Source organism: Clupea harengus, chromosome 6 (genome assembly GCF_900700415.2).
Source record: "Clupea harengus chromosome 6, Ch_v2.0.2, whole genome shotgun sequence".
Classification (NCBI taxonomy): Eukaryota; Metazoa; Chordata; class Actinopteri; order Clupeiformes; family Clupeidae; genus Clupea; species Clupea harengus.
Genome location: NC_045157.1, coordinates 16,966,713 through 16,980,828, shown reverse-complemented (window position 1 = coordinate 16,980,828; position 14,116 = coordinate 16,966,713).

Here is a 14,116-nt window from a genome sequence, read left to right as displayed (position 1 = left end):
CAAACACAGAACTCCTTACTTGTGACCTATAAGTTCTCATTTGAGTAAAACACAATATGATTTATACAAATTAATGTATATTAATTAATGTATATTAATATATTAATTTGTTGTGTGCTGTTTGCTGCATCCTTGTGCATTTGTCATTAAATGTAATTTGTAAATCTGTAAGTCTACATGCGAAGTGTGCATTTTTGGATCATTCAACACACGCATTAATCCCAACTTCCACGGACGTATTCTTTTGGCTTTTTGCGATCCACACACAAATAGGTCTTGATCCACATAAACAGTGATGCACTTATTTAACCCTCTAACTGAGTCATCTGACTAGCAGCTGAAGGCAGTAGGCCTATAATTCCTTTACTGAAGACTAGCTAAAATGAGCTGAAATTGATATAGCTACTCAAGGCTTTTATAGGCATGTAAATCGTCAAGAATATTGATATTAATGGCCCTCCAAATGTTCTTTGTGATTAGTCTACTATATGTCTCAGAAGACAAAACATTTTCATTAATGACTACACTTCAACTGGAACCAGTTGTTTTTTAACTAACCACCTGACAAAAATGATAATGCTTATGGACTAATCATGCTGTCCTGCAGGTAATAAGACACAGTAGTGTTTCATGATATCGGTTTGTCATTCCAGGTGATTTATGCATTTGTAAGGGGCTTAGAAAGGATAATCAGAGAAACTTTATATCTGTATTTATATCATGCCTTAAGACTTATTTGTTATTTTTTACATAAAAATAATAGGCTAAATTAAGGGTCAGACCTGCTTACTGATATCTCCACATCTTGTATCATCTATATAAAAATGTTGTTGAAAGTGTTTTGCATAAAGAAGTCTTGTGACATATTAGTTTTTGGTAAAACAGCAAGTGAAATTAGATTGGCAAAAAAAAAGCACAGACAAGCTTGTTTGTGCTGGATGTTGCCATAATAATGCTCTTCTCCCAGGTAGACCCTGTGGAGAGAATCACATTTGGCAAAGAGAAATACAAATGAAGATGTACTATTTTCATTCAACCAACCCATTTAAGCGGTTCAAACTGGATTTTGCGTGACGGAGACATAATATTATGACCCAGAGCAAATCATTGCAAAAAGATGTGCTAGACATCCCTGGGCTCCTCTGTGAGCCCCTGGACCTAATCATCTGCATTGATGTGTATTGGGTACAAATAGCTTTGTTTTTCGCACAAAGCAATCTAGGATACAATTTCCTGCAGAACTATTTTTCAATATGGTGAGAGAGATGGCAGTCATTTGCAAGGGACTGGTTCTTTGGCAGCTTGTTATTCTGCTTTTTAAGCCTGCATGATGTTGATGCATTGGTCATTTTAGAGTTATCTCACAATGCCAGCTTACTACTGTTTCAGTAGTGTTTTCAGTTTCATGTTATGGCCAGATCAATGGAGGCATAATATCTCTGATGGATTGAGTCCTGTATTTCAGTGGCTTTGACACACAAGGGACATCTCACACAGACCTAGCACACACCATGACGGTAGGCAGATACACTGACCTTATTCGGGCTAACTAAGGCATTGAACATCAAATACACACGGATGAAATGATAAATGGTACTCAGAGTAATACAGGACACAAAAGAGAAGGCATAATTACATTAATCTAGAACAGTACCACCTCTAAGTCCCTCGCCAAAAGCATTATGGGACAAACTATGTGCAGCCTCATCATTCACATCAGCACACAGAAGCGCTGCAGTACTCCTGCACAGTACAATATTTCCTCGAACTGACATGTATGCTAACCTCTTACAATTATCTCCCCCTTCATCTGTTACTGTTTACAAGAGAAAAATCAGCGTCTATGGACTTGTTCATATGCTCTCTCTCTCTTGATAGTAATATTTTATACCATATATTTGGAGACTCAGTCTGAGATATGATCAGTCCAGGAAACAGGTTTAATCTTGTACAGTGGTGCGCACCAAGGGAGAGACACAGAAGTTCACTCAACAGAGCTTAACTTAAGAATCTTCTAACCACCCATTGTAACATTTCAGTTATATGCCCTCTGTATAAGTGGTGTCACCCCATAGTTCCATCCCTTCATGAATATGTATCAGATTAGTATCTTTTAGTCGTGAAGTCTACGAACGATCTGCTTGCACAGGGCAAATGGGTTAAGATCTCCTGCCGTAACCAAAGAACTCAAAAGGCTTGTATTCATGAGGCCCAGGGCCATCAGATACTCTGACCTGGCCGGGGAGGAGATGAGAGCTCTTTTACACCTCCTTCAGGTCAGGTCCTTTTAACAGAATACACAGTTCAAATAAAAGCAAAAATTTACAACTAGGTATAAGATGCATTGAATTATTGACTATGGTATATCATTATTAACTCTGAACATTAAATTCTGATTCCTTCACTCTCTTTGCGTTGAACATGGGACAGGATGTAGAATCAGAAGTTTACTTTTAGATCCAGTGAAAATCAGGTTTTTGACCTTGTAAACGTAATCAGGTCAAACACCATAATGCCTATATGATACATGACATATCATGAGTGAAATACGCAGTCAACGCCATGGATTTCCACCTCGGAACTGCAGTATGACAGTCTCAAAAACACAGAATTAGACAGCCCGGGGTTCATACGTCCCATACCCAAGGAACCAATCCCGTCAACTTGCAGGGTGAGGCTTTACATAGGAAGAGAAGCCAGGTGGGGTTCATTTGCATATTCATAGATCCACGAATACTAAATGAGGCAAAGGTGTAGAGTTACATCCAAACCATTTTTAAGCCATGCAAGGATTTTTTTTCCTGAAAAAAAAACTATGTAATTTTGAGGAATAGAGATGAGTTTTTCAGGGTTTAATCAAAGCCAGCAGAGGAACTTTAAATATGTAATTAGCTTCACAGTGATTAGCTAACATCTTCATCCACAGAACTCTGTCATCCACACCCTTGCGGCCATCACGTGGGGAATTGTAGCGTTTTTTTATTGTTTCCTATATAGCCTATGTATAATGTAATAGTATAATGTAATAGTATGGCCCGAAAGGCATTAGCCTTTATCGCTAACCTGAAATCAGTGATGCATCCACGGGACGACATTTTTAAAGATGTCGGCAGTCAATTTGGTACTTCCTGAAGTAGCTAGCATAGCATCGGCCATCGAAAGTAATGGGGGTGGTGCTTCCTCACTCTTCCCAGGTCTATATAATACCTCCATGGTTGAATTACATGTTTTCTGACCTAGTAGGCAGCCCCAAAGCTGCTGACTGGGTTTTGTTCATTCAGAGTTTGTGGGTTAGTCACTATAGATGCCCAAATGCATGTGTACATGCACTAAAAAAGTGAGTTTCAAGGAGAACATGACAGATGAGTATTTTGTTCCAGTCATAAATTCCCATTATTACTATTACTGGCAGGCCTGAGAATTTGCCTTTAATTACAGGGCCACCCATCTCCCTGTCAAACTGTTATCTCTGTCACCGACTCCATGTAATTTTGAGGAACAGAGATGAGTTTTTCAGGGTTTAATCAAAGCCAGCAGAGGAACTTTAAATATGTAATTAGCTTCACAGTGATTAGCTAACATCTTCATCCACAGAACTCTGTCATCCACACCCTCGCGGCCATCACGTGGGAAATTGTAGCGTTTTTTTATTGTTTCCTATATAGCCTATGTATAATGTAATAGTATGGGCCGAAAGGCATTAGCCTTTATCGCTAACCTGAAATCAGTAATGCATCCACGGGATGACATTTTTAAAGATGTCGGCAGTCAATTTGGTACTTCCTGAAGTAGCTAGCATAGCATCGGCCATTGAAAGTAATGGGGGTGGTGCTTCCTCACTCTTCCCAGGTCTATATAATACCTCCATGGTTGAATTACATGTTTTCTGACCTAGTATGCAGCCCCAAAGCTGCTGACTGGGTTTTGTTCATTCAGAGTTTGTGGGTTAGTCACTATAGATGCCCAAATGCATGTGTACATGCACTAAAAAAGTGAGTTTCAAGGAGAACATGACAGATGAGTATTTTGTTCCAGTCATAAATTCCCATTATTACTATTACTGGCAGGCCTGAGAATTTGCCTTTAATTACAGGGCCATCCGTCTCCCTGTCAAACTGTTATCTCTGTCACCGACTCCAGCCTCTTATAACTCACCAAAGGCTGTGGGGAAAGCACCTAAACCAGCCGAAGGGAGGCCCTCTGGGAAAAGGCTGTTGAGAATTCTCCTCACATGGAACAAGAGAAGATGTGTAAAAGCCAGAGAAAATGCAGAAAAATCATTACAGGTTAGGGCTAAGTCGGGATTTGAACGTGAGTCGCCTGTTTGGTAAACCAGCGCCTTACCAAGACACAGGCATAAAATCTACATGACAGCTTCCTACTGGTGTGACAGATGTCGACAAAACATGCCCTGAAGTCAGATGTACCATGTTTCAATGTATCTCTACAAGGAAACAATGGACCCCTGTCCAGTTGTTGAGAACCAGTAGTAACGGTAGTGTGAGATGTGACAGAGTGTATACATCTAATATACTCAGTGCAGGGGTGGGGATGTGCATTGGAATTTGCTCTTAAGGAGCAAGGAGGGTGTCATCTTTATTGGAAACGCTTCACACACAAACAGAAACACACCCCCCCACGCGGGGAGGAGAGTTCTTGCACGCTGTCGAGGAATCTCAATGCTGCTACTCCTCATCCCACAGCCCAGGACTCGTAGATGCTGACTTTGGTGGAGGGCTGTAGTTGTGTGTAAATAGAGTATATTTGGTGCTATGGATGATGAATTTAAAATCCTTTGGAGGATTTGTTTTTGTGTGACTCTGGAGACTGGGTTAGGGTTAGTCACTGGTGGTGCTGGCAGCGCCCTGTGAGGTACGTATGCCATCATCCCTCTGACCACTGAGGCGCTAGTCATCCCACCAGCGGACCTCGCCAGAGCAAACTGAGTTTGAGGCTGGTTTCTCGCCACGCTCCTATTCATCTGCTCTTTAATCGCTGCCTGCAATGGAGGGCCAAACAAGGAGGATGGACACAGGGGAGCGTTGAGCAATGGGGCCTTCTGATGCTCCTTCAGCGCCGTCTGACTGAGCCACATCTGACGCAGCGACACAGCAGCAAAGGACATGGCCTTGGCTGCCAGCGCCGCTCTCAGTAGTGCACTGTTGAGCTGTGAGTGTCCTCCCAAGCTGCTCCATCCACTCAGCGGGCGAAGCTCCGCCTCCAGCCCAGAATGTTCATTTCACTCTGTTAATTTCTTTTCTGATGAAGACATTTCAAGCAATGGCCAGTGAGGTTAATACATGCATAATTAATCTGTTGCTTAATTAAATTCAGAAGAAATATACATCTAAATAAAAAAAGATAAATCCTTCAGATTTACACCTATGGTTGCCTTATTGGTTTTCAGTGTTGAAACAGTCACCTGGTTTCATGTACGTACATACAGTAAGGGCTGTAGTGGTGTGTAAATAGAGTATATTTGGTGCTATGGATGATGTATTTAAAATCCTTTGGAGGGTTCTAAAAGCTTTTTAATTGGCTAATGTGCTCAGCTAATCACACTTTTTTTCAGAGGCAATTGCTTTTAACGCCCTATTTGTTTTTGTGTTGACTGAAAGCAATTATGGCTTAAATGTTATGTCCCCTGTGAGAGGCACAGGGACACAAATGGCTTTAATGACTCCCTCTCTCTGTTACAATGTTGGCTGTTGCTGAGAAGACCTCCACCCAAAGGCTTCCCAATCCCACAGCAGTCTGAGAGGCTAAGATAAGAATCGAAGGTTTGCCTGCCTCTTAAAATTGATGGCAATTCCTGCCGTGCTTGTGCTGTGTAAACGGCCACAGCTTTTCTCTTGCAGGCAGGCTTTTATGTGAACTGTGTGTATTTGGCTTAGCTGTGGTTCTTTTATAACTGGCAGACATTCTTATCATCACCTTTTCAAAAGTAGCTCAAGGACATTGGAACGGTTTGTTTGAAAAGTAAATGCTGAAAAAAGAATGTTGAATTTTCAATGTCAGTTTCTTTGTATAACTCATCCACCCTCATTCACCTGTCTTTGGTAGTACATACCCCAGCTGTTGAGTTAGTATACAGCACAGCAAAAAAAAAAAACATTTAGTCAGGCTTCCTCATTCTCTATAGGTAGATGTTTGACTTAAACCAAATGCAGAGACTTGTAAAAGTTTAGCTGGCACATGTAGCCTGGTCCTCTGCCTTAAGGACACTCGGATGCAGGGCTGTGTGAGTCAGACAGTCAAGTGCCTGGAGGTCAAACTCTTCCCAGCATGCCTTAATGAGGCAATGGTGAGGGTCTGAGTAGATGTGTGCGAGGGGATGGGTGTGTGCTTGTTATCTGTGAGGTGACTCCGCTGAGGGTGACCGCAGGGGTGTGCTTGTTATTCCTGACTACCATACCCCTCACTCCCGATTCAGCCGCAGTGGGTGAGTGAGTTTAATGATTCTCTAGTCTATGTCCAGACAAAGAATAAGACAGAGCGAGAGAGAGCAAGAATCTCTATTTGTTACCTAAAAATAAAATTCAATGGTTCTCAAGCTATTAGAAGCTGTGGAGAAGCTTTCTCAGCTGTTTACAGCAATATTGTAAAATGCTTGGACTTGGCATGTTTCATTTGGAAGTGGGCTAAATCAGGTGGTGAAATTTGCTTAGCTGATAAACACCACTGCCTCAGTTCCACAGATCGGGTGACATTACTGTTTGTCAGCTCAGTTTAGGTGAGATCAGTATAGGTTACACAGTGGGAAAAATGTTTGTTACCATGGTTACTTATGCATCTATCCACCTATTTCAAGAGCCTATACATTTATTTGCTGTGTCTGTCACTACACAAATCAGTGTCATTTTTCAGGGACTGAAGACATTTTAAATTTTCATTCACAGTGCAGCTAATACTTCAACACCAGCACACCCTCCATCCAGGTATCTGAATTCACAATAAGTCGCAATAAAGAAATCATTCTTCCACCTATATGTGTAGTTTTGTTAATTGTGTAATGACGTTTTGTGTAGAGAAAGCATCTGCTATGGGGAGACAGAGGTAGAGAAGTCAGTCAAGCTTTGCATGAGATTCAGTGTTGAGACAGTGTTTATAGTGGGAGTAGCATCCCAGTAGTGAGTGTTAGCATCCTCACACCGACATTTAGGATGAAAAGGATGTTCTTAGTATTCACAGAACCCTTCATCTTCTTTCTGCATCACAAACACACACACACTCGACTACCTTACATGTCAAGAGCTGCAAGTCTAAAATGTTTTTAGTAAAGTTGTAAATTAAATAAATCCTTCTGCTCTCAAACCATTTGTGTTGAGAGGCAGTTTGATCTTTTGAAAGCCCCCTCATCTGGCCATTATATGTTAAAAACTCATAGAAAGCATTACCATCTCAGGTTGTTATCCTTTGTCATAAACTACCACATTTGATGACAGGGTGACTGCTGCACTGTGGTGTAGGTATGACTTGTGTATTTAGGCCAAGGTGGAGGAAGAATTGCAAATTTATATATATTACTTTCCAATTTGTAGTAAGACGATATTTTTGTGTTCCCTTACAATACTTTTGCATTCCTTCTGAATAGTCAATATATCAAACGTATTGCGAGGGAATGCAAAAGTAGCTCAGAAATAATTACCACCATGACCCATAGGGGGCTTTGTATGTATGTCATTGCTAAGTGAGAATCAAATCACAACCACATATTGCAACAGAAATAAATCACAATCGTATATATTGCAAAATATAACTTGAGCATTTCATTGCTGGCCCATTTTGTCCTGTGGTAAGAGTGCTTCCAGAAAAATGTATGTTTCATTCTTCAGACAGCTATAAATATAGGCTGTGGTAAGGGACAGTTTGGCATCAATGCATAAAATAGAGATGAAGTAAAAAAAAAAAAAAACACAGTACATGTCAGTTTGTTAGGAAAGGCTGATATTCACCTTGCCTTTTTGCAACCTCTCCGAACCATAATAACATGCAAAGAGAAGCAGTCCTTATCTTGTTTTTATATCTCTTCAACTTGTTTTGGTTTAGCCCAGCCTTGTGCACGCCCTTGGTGTGAGGCAATGAGCAACCCCTTGCTTTGAGAGCTCCTGGTGGGTTTTCTCTGAGGGTTACACCATTCACTACTATTATAAGTGCAGCTCAAACAAGTACACATTTCTGATTGTATATTTTAAGTGACACTTTCTCAGCTACAAGCCAGACTAACCACTCCTTAAAGGCAAACTGTCACGATGTGGGACCTTCGGGCCTCTAGAGGTCGCCAACAAATGGTCTATGACCACATGACCACTTAGCCAGAGTATTTATACCTGGTCTTTTATCTTGTTCTTTGCTGTGTCTGTTGTACTGTTTTCTGGCATTTTGTTTCTTGGTGAGTAATTCTCGAGTACCTGAGTCTCCAGTTTCTAGCCAGTTCTAGCACGTTGTAATCAGCCCTTTGCCTTGTTCGTCTTAGGAAGACTTCTAGCCTTTCGCCAAGTTTTTTGGTTGTTTTTTCTTAGCGCTAGCCTTCTTCAGTTTTCTGAGTATCTTCTGTGTTTTGCCTTTTAGCTTTATGGATTTCTCCTTTTTCTCATGGGAGTTAGATTTTACTTTTGTTACCGAAAGAAAATAAAGAACCATTTTTTTCATCTTGCACATTCTGCATTAGGGTCCTTGAGTTTGTCACTGGACCAGAAATCCAACGGCCTTGGTTCTATTCCCGACTCCGGCCTTGGCAGAAAGACACAGCCAAAATGGACCCAGCAGGTGTGTCTACTCCTAGCCTCTCCCCTTCCGTGTTTGAGAAAATCTGGGCTGTCATGGACAGCTTCATAGCCACGTGGAACGTCACAGTCAGGAAATCAACCAAGCCAACAAGACAAAAGACCAGGTATAAATACTCTAGCTAATTGGTCATGTGACCAATCAGCTAGCAGGTGAAAACAATGGAGGAAAAACAAAGACAGGACGTAAACAAAAGCACATGTACACACACAAGCCAAGAGTCTTTTTGTTGGCAACCTCTAGAGGCCCGAAGGTCCCAAATCGTGACACAAACGACTCTGCCTTTAACCTTAACCCTAACTCTGTAAATGTGGCGGGGTGGTGCACTTAGCATTAAATGGTCTCAGAGAATGTTAGGACCAGGTCTCATGCCAGTTGTTTCCGACTACGCCACTCTCACGGATGGGGTGAGAGACCCTCAGTTGAGCATACTATAATTAGGACTAGGTTCCCTGCACAGGTCCTGTCCAATCAAAAGAACTTAGGCAGAGGCCGTGGTATAACAAATATAAATACAATGTTTATTAAATGCACAGTAGTAAAATCAGATGGATGTACATCCTATTAAAATAGCATGTACTAACAACAGGGGCGTGATTGTGGGCCTAATATACCTGGGCCTTTAGCTTAGAATGGCACATGGTTTGGTGAACTCCCAACCTGGGGAACGCTACAACACACGTGATTTAGGAATGCAAATATATAACCACACCAAATCTTATCTGCATATCACATCTAAGTATCACTGCAAACATTAGGCATTGTAGGACAAACACTCACTGCAAAGTGTAAAAATGCGTCGCCAGGTTAGTAAGCCTAGCCTAACCAAGGCTCTAAATGCATATATAACCCCCAAATAAGCACACAAAACAGCCCCTTAAACAAACAAAACAGAAAGAAATCAAACAATGGAAAACTAATATGGGAAAAACAGTGGCAGTCGCTGGACACCACCTGCGGCAAAAATATCCGCATTAACTACACAAATCACACAGCATCAGTACATAATGTTCTGAATGACTTAACAAAACATACCGAGGGCTGTTGAGTTTCTAACCCCGCTACTCCACGCTTGTCCACCGTCGTGTCAAGCTAAGGAGGCTGTCGCTACGTGGGAAATACACATTAAGCTACATCAAGCCATCACACCATGAAAACATGCAAACTACTACAAATATAATGAGGGTTGCCAGCCTACCTGAGATCACACGGAGCTAATGCCTAAAGCGTTAGGTAAACCGCAGAACAAACAATTGCCTCCAGTACTAAGTGCCAATTTAAACTATCGCAGGTCTTAAGGAAACGGCACGTCAGCCATGGGCTGCCTAGAAACTCCTGGGTCCTAAAGCTACCCGGTTACATTCATCCCCACTTTCAAAGTTCACCGTCCCGGTGACAGGGCTAGTGTTTACCATAACCTAAAGCCAAGGTCTAAATCCTACTCGGATGGCTTGATTGAACACTGGCTGGGCTGCAACCCCCAACTGGTCCTCGGAGAGTTCCTGCGTCCCAGCTGCTGAGCGAGGGAGGTTGAAAGGGTTTGCATGTTGGCCTGCTGTACTTCTAGGCGTACGGCGTAAAGTTAGTCCAGAGGTTCCAACTGACTCTTGGGCCGTTGCTAATCCGTGGTCAGCCAGAGGTTGTCCTCTCATCACAGGACGGCCACCTGCACGTGCATTTGTAGTTGTACTGGACGGTCCCGGTTGTGGCTCTTCGGCCTCTAGAGCAGTCTCGTCTGGTCGGGGGTTTTGAGGAGCCTGCATGACAGGAGGGACTTGGTTAAATGGGGGTAACAACTGGAAGATACCTCCATACTCACGGTGATCTTCCTCCTGGCTGTCGCCCTCTGTTGGCAAACCTTGTGCAAACTCGGCTGGGGGGGAAGCAACTACTAGTGCTGGGGGTTCACAAACAACCGCGGTTGGGAGTACTCTTAACTCTGATCGGTGGATGTTCTTCTCTTGCCCTTGGGGTCCATTGACTGGGCGGATCTGATAAACTGCTCCATTCTCATCCATATTTCTCAGTACTTCGTAGACGGTGGAATCCCAAAAGTCTTGGATTTTATGACGTCCTTGGACATGGCTTCTCTTGTAAACAAGTGTACCTGGTTCCAGGATAGTAGTCACGTTGGGTGGGTTCTGGCGCCCACGGCACTCTGCTGCTGCCTCCAGTCGCTCCCTGGCGTGTTTGTAGACTGTGTTCAGGCGGTGCTGATGTTCCCCAATCCAGTCTCCCACAGAACTGGAGTTGGTGTCTTCCTCTGTTGTCCCCAGGAGGAAATCGATAGGCAGCTGAGCCTTCTGGCCGAACATAAGCTCATAGGGGGAGTGGCCTGTGGATTGGTGCTCTGTAGTGTTGTACGCAAACAGCACTTGGGGTAGGTACAAGGGCCATTTCTTCTTTCTCTCTAGGGGGAGAGTTTTCAGCAAATCATGCAGCGTGCGATTGAACCGCTCGCATTGCCCGTTTTCTTCTGGCCTGTATGGAGTGGTGCGGCTCTTTTCAATGCCATACAATTGGCAGAGACGTTTTAAAAGATCACCCTCAAAGTTCCTGCCCTGATCTGAATGGATCCGCTTGGGGACCCCGTAGGTGTAGAACCACCTCTACGTCAGTATTCGGGCTACAGTACTGGCTCTCTGATCAGTCGTGGGATATGCTTGGGTGAATTTTGAAAACACGTCTGTCACTCGTCTGTTTGCCTCGAGGCAAAGAGGTTGCCCATAAATGTTCTAGCTCGGGGTTGGACAGCTTTGGAGACTACGCAGCGACTGCACTCTTGGCAATACTTTTCAATGTCATGCCACATGCGGGCCAATAACATCTTTCACGCACCAAACTCGTTGTTCGTTCTGCCCCCTGGTGGCCATGGTTGTCATGGAGGCTATTCAACACTTCTTCCCTCAAACAGAGAGGCAATACAAGCTGCAGCACTTCCCTGCCCTCACCGGGTTGGATTATTCTGCGGTACAGGACTTGCTCTTTTTCCCTTATCTTGGCCCATTGGCCCACTAGATGCCGAAACTCTACACCTTCCCTACTCCGTTCTTCTTTGGAGGGCATTCTGCCGCTCCTCCAGTAGTGCAGGAAAGGCCCAATGACAGGGTCTGAAGCCTGTAACGCTTTTAAATCTGCCTTTTGGCGGGTAGGCAAGGCCTCAATCATACCTGTAGATGCAGTCACAATAAGTCTAGTCCTAGACTCTAGGTGTCTTTGCCTGACCTCTTGTGGTATAGAAATACCGGCAACTACTGTGTCGATGGAATCTTGGGCATTTTGCCTTGAGAGTGCATCTGCATTTCGATTAGAGGGTCCATGGCAGTACTTGATTTCAAAGTTAAACAAGGCAAGATCTGATGCCCAACGCTGCTCTACCGCGCCCAACTTTGCAGTGCGTAAGTAACTGAGTGGATTGTTGTCTGTATAGACGGTAAATTTCCCTCCGAGCAGATATTCTCTGAATTTGTGTGTGACTGCCCACTTAAGGGCAAGGAACTCCAACTTTCTGGAGCTGTAATTTGTCATATTTCTCTCTGTAGGCCTTAAGCCTCGGCTGGCATATGCGATGGGTCTTCGCTGACCTTCTTGCTCTTGGGACAAGACTGCCCCTAAGCCAGCATTGCTGGCATCAATTTCTAATACAAAGGGCTTGGAGAAATCTGCATACCCGAGAACAGGAGCACTGACCAGAAGCTCTCTCAATTTTGCAAAACTCTGTTCGCATTCTCCACTCCAATGCCCTTCCAGTGTCTTCCTGCCCCCAGTTCTTGGTTTCTTTCTACTGCCTTCAAGCTCTGCCACCAGTTGGTGTAATGGGGCAGCGTACTGCGCAAACCGTTCCACAAAGCGCCGGTAATACGAGGCAAAGCCTAAGAAGGAACGCAGTTCAGCAGTAGTAGTAGGACGCTTCCATTCAGCTACCACTTTGATTTTATCTGGGTCTGTTGCTACTCCCATGGCCGAGATTACATGGCCTAAATACTTCACTTCCTGCTGAAAGAAGTGACACTTCTTCAATTTTAGTTTAAGGCTTTGCTCCTGGAGGCGCGCCAGGACAACTTCTAACCTTTGCAGATGTTCTTGGAAGGAAGAGGAAAAAATAATGATATCATCCAGATACAGCAAGAGGGTTTGCATACTCTGATCTCCAAATATGCGCTCCATCAACCTCTGAAAAGTACTTGGAGCATTACAAAGTCCAAAGGGCATACGGTTGAACTCAAACAACCTGAAGGGTGTGCAAAAAGCAGTCTTTGGCTTGTCTTTCTCCGCCATGGCAACTTGGTTATACCCACTGGCCAGGTCTAGAGTACTGAACCAGCGAGCACCAGTCAAGGCGTCCAAGGACTCTTCGATCCGTGGCAAAGGATATGCGTCTTTTCGGGTCTTTGCGTTCAGCTGCCGATAGTCCACGCAAAGCCGTATGTCACCATCTTTCTTCTGCACTATTACGATGGGGGAAGAATAGGGGCTACAGCTTGGTCGAACTACATCCCTTTCTAATAGCTCATATATGTGAGCTTTGGCCTGCTCGCACTGGGTTGGGATTAGGCGTTGGTAATGCTGCCTAGTAGGCACTTCATCCAATAAAGGTATTTCATGCTCCACTAAACGAGTACAGCCTATGTCCCAATCCCCTTGACTGAACACACCCCGATACCTTTCTAGCAGGGCCCTACACTCCTGCTCTTGATCAGAAGTAAGGGTAGGCCAGGAAAGAGCTGAAGGGTCAAGTGGGGAAATGGTGGATGCCCTCTGTGATTGGACGACAGCTATTTGGCCCTGAACCCCACCTTCCTGAATGGTAATAGAACTTTTTGCTTGCTTTAACTGAACTACATGGAGCTCACCTAAGACAGTATGGGGTTGAAGCCACACATCCTGGACACTTACATTTACAACAGGTAGGGTGACCTGACCATTGTGAACCGTAAGTAAAGCCTTTTAGGGGAGGGTGACACTAGATACCTGAGGACAAGCTGTAGTGAGGAATTTTAAAGATCCTGCAGGGATGCGCATAGCTGGACCTTGGACCTTGACCTTGCCAATACACCCTCTCTCTGACAATGTTTCCATGCTATGGCATTCAGACAGTGCTTGTTTGTGCAAAAAGAGGATCAAAACCAGAGCCATTGTGACCAAACAATTCATGATAGCAGCTGCGGATGATGTTCATTTCCAATTAGGAGATACTGCTTAAAAAATGTCTCAGTGATAGTAGTGACCATGGATCCGGTGTCTAATAAGCAGGGGACTACAACATCCCCCATACCAACTTCCACTATAGGGCAACTCCCTATGAGCTGAGATGAATGTTGAGGTGAAA